The sequence below is a fragment of the Salvelinus namaycush genome, chromosome 3 (assembly GCF_016432855.1).
Source record: "Salvelinus namaycush isolate Seneca chromosome 3, SaNama_1.0, whole genome shotgun sequence".
NCBI classification, from domain to species: domain Eukaryota; kingdom Metazoa; phylum Chordata; class Actinopteri; order Salmoniformes; family Salmonidae; genus Salvelinus; species Salvelinus namaycush.
In genome coordinates, this window is record NC_052309.1 from 21,869,897 (window position 1) to 21,873,984 (window position 4,088).

Sequence of the window (4,088 nt, forward strand, 5' to 3'; positions counted from 1 at the left end):
TGTTTGTGGGTGAGTCCCAGAAAGAGGGCCAATTATCTACAAATTCTATCTTTTGGGAGGGGCAGGAAACAGTTTTCAACCAGCGATTGAGTTGTGAGACTCTGCTGTAGAGCTCATCACTCCCCCTAACTGGGAGGGGGCCAGAGACAATTACTCGATGCCGACACATCTTTCTAGCTGATTTACACGCTGAATCTATGTTACACTTGGTGACCTCTGACTGTTTCATCCTAACATTGTTGGTGCCGACGTGGATAACAATATCCCTATACCATCTACACTCGCCAGTTTTAGCCTTAGCCAGCACCATCTTCAGATGAACCTTTACGTCGGTAGCCCTGCCCCCTGGTAAACAGTGTATGATCGCTGGTGTAGGAGTAAATGAGACACATGGATAACATATAAAGGCATAGGAAGGCTGAACATTAAAAAAACAGACCACATGAAGAGAAGAGACACATAGTCTGCTGATTCCACTAAGAGCACACATACCAGAGACACATAGGCGCCTAAGACAATTGGACACACTAAGGATAGGGGAGAACAGAACAAAGAGTAGATTGAGACAGTAATGAAAGGGATAGACACATGGTCTGCTGACCTGACACACTAATGATAAAAAGACCCCTAGTCAGCTTCTTCTAAAAAGAAGGCTTATAGGATAGAATCTGCTGATTCCAATAAAGGCAGAACAAAGACTATATTGATAACATTAATGACAGGAAGAGACACAGAATCTGCTGACACACTAAGATAGAGGGTCCGGTCACCATTATAAACTAATTGAAAGCAGATATGGGCGTTATTGGGCGTGAACAAGTAGGAAGCTTGAACTAAAAGATAATAGTGGTGAAGGACTTAAGAAAAGAAACTTCATTTGCATAAGGGATGGACATAATACTATGTGTGGATAAATATGGGAGCCAGTGCTCTGGGAAGAGGTGTGTTCCGCGGGACATTCCAGATTGCTATACAATTGTATTAAAAGCATGTTTGATTTCACAAGTTCTTGTAAAGCGTTATATTTGAACCGATTTTCCACGACACTGGATGATTATTTTTAAGTCTAATACTTCAGGTAATAGAGTCACCAATGACATGGGGTTTTCAATTTGTCAGAGCTAATGGTGGGAGGCTTCGGCATCTTAGACCCCGTAACGGGTGGAGGAGAGACCAGAGAAGGCTTGGCCTCTGACTCCGACTCGTTGCTTAATGGGGAAAATCGGTTGACAGTTTCTGTCGGCTGAATGAGCGACACCGGTTGAGCATTCCTACAGCATTTCCTTCCATAAGCCATGAGAAATTTGTCCGGCTGCGGGGACTGTGCGAGGCGATTTATACTACTATCTGTACTTATTGGTGGCACAGACACTTTCATCCTTTCTTACACTTAAATTACCCTTGGCTAATTCCGTGCAAGTATTCAGTCAATAATATTTCTCAAATACCGGAGCCTGTGAGTTCAAATCTACTTTTATTACAATAGTAATATAAGCCGAGCTGGTTCATGAAAAAAATGAATTTCCAGTCTTGGCACACACCCTTTATACAAGTTTCATCCTTTCGGCACATACATACAGTTGAAGTCACAAGTTTACATACACTTAGGTTGAAGTCATTAAAACTCGTTTTTCAACCACTCCACAAATTTATTGTTAACAAACTATAGTTTTGGCAAGTCGGTTAGGACATCTACTTTGTGCATGACACAAGTCATTTTTGCAACAATTGTTTACGGACAGATTATTTCACTTATAATTCACTGTATCACAATTCCAGTGGGTCAGAAATTTACACTATTATCAATTATAGTTAAAACAAACCTAATTCTACTTTTCACAAGGAGGCCACTTTAATTACTGTTACCTCTTCCACCCTTACGTCAATTCAATAAATCTATTTAGAATAACGAAACAAAGACTCATGAGATTCAAACTACTAGGGTTTTCTTCTTCAGTCCATTGGTTCTCGAAACCCTCAAATATGTTACCTTGTTTCACCGGTTGTATTTTACCATAGCTACACTTCCTTGTGATCCTGCTCTACCACATAGTTTACATATTGTATCAACACAGAACCCCCAAATCTAAACCCTTTAGCGATCGTTTGAATGCGGCATGATACAAAGTTTGACTATTTTAAAACATTACTCGTCCTCTCGCCCATATACACTGCTCATTTTAATAGGTCACCTAATGTCCACCGTCCTTGATTCTCACAATGACTATTCAACCCCCAAATCCGCTCATGAACAGGGTGTAATATTCATATGTGTAAACATACTGAATTATAATTGGATGCATTTTACCGCCATATCATACTGTGCTATGATTGGTTAAGACCACCCAAATGGTTAGGTGATGGTCAGTTTGATCCTGGTTGGCGATACGTGAATATGCCAGTTATAGCTAGCTAATAAAGAGCTACGTTAAGAAATATCCTGTAGTACTGCATTTTATTATTTTGTACAAAGTGTGCAAAACAAGACATGGTGTCAGAGTAAAAGGTCTTAAAAGATGGATTTTTCTGGAGTTCCTTCACCTCGAATGGACTGGGAGTCTACAAACTTACCTGATGCATGGCGTAAGTTCAAACAGCATGTGGAGCTGATGTTCACAGGTCCTCTTGTTAGGATTTATGTTTATGCACTATAGCCTGCTACCATATTGTATGAAGATGAATATTGTTTTGTTACACACACACACAAACAATGCAGATGTGTGTATGTGTGTAAAGACTAAGCAACAGAGTGACAGGCTATAAAAGCTGTGGTCAATCTGGAGAGGGGAGGGGTGCATATCTCCAGGCCAACCAGGGAGGGTAGGACACTGGACAATATCATATTAGGAACTGTTTGAGTGTAGAGCATCGGGAGCGGCACAAGACGGATCTAATCTACGCAACGACCAGATGCGGACATCTGAGAGACTGGGACCAGAGACTGGGACCAGTCTGAGTACCGGCGATAGGCTGAGCAAAGTTTAAACCACGCTCAGCCTCTACTGTGATAGGCAAACAGACGCGTTGGAACTACGTCATCACGGTATAAGAACAGCTGTATACGTACTTCCTGCCAATTCCCTGTTTTTACCCTGCGCGGTGATACAGCGAACCCGTATATACGAAAATTGCATTTGCCATTTATTGTTTGCGTTAATTAAACATAATTAAAGAAAGTTAGCAGACCTGGCTTTTTATTTATCCTGATACCGGATTTGATTAACGCAGCGCTCACAATCTGAGGGACAAAGGAGAAGATGGAAAGTGCAGCTACCTACTCCTCTGGATCGGTGAAAAAGAGAGAGATATTTACAACACATGGACACTTACCGAGGCAGAATCAAAGGTACTGAAAACATACTACGATCGTTTTGAAGCATATGTTGTGCCGAAGGTACAAATTCCATGAGAAAGTACAGGGAGTTAGCGAGTCTTTTGAACAGTTCGTGACAGAACTGCGTCTGCTTGTGAAAGACTGTGATTATGCAAACAAGGATGAGATGGTCAGGGACCGTATTGTATTTGGAATACACTCACCGCGAGTGAGAGAGAAACTTTTGAATGTTGGGTCAGAGGTAACGCTGGACAAAGCTATCGACATAGCCAGATCTCACGAGCTAGCACTGGCTCAGATGAAAACCATTTCTCGGGTCAGCACGAGCGCATCACGTGAACAAGCAGTGCACGCAGTCAGGCAGACATCAAAGCACACCTCTGGTGCGCAGAGAGCGAGTTTTAGAACGGAGAGAGACATAACTCCAAAACAGAGCGACACAGAATCAAAACGCCCCAAAACATGTGGATATTGTGGATACAAAGTGCATGGCGAACAAGGAAATTGCCCAGCTAAAGGCAAACAGTGTACTAAATGTGGAAAATGGAATCACTTTGCAAAAGTGTGCAGAGCTTACCGTGGAAAAACAGTACACACAGTGAGTGAAGATGAAATGTCAATCAAAGAGTCAAACGCTGATGAACTGTTTATTGATTCAGTGACACAGAAAAGTCAAATATCAGAGACAGAGCAAGCCTTTGCTGACATTGAGATAGGAACACAAGGCACAAAGCTAAAGTTCAAACTAGACACT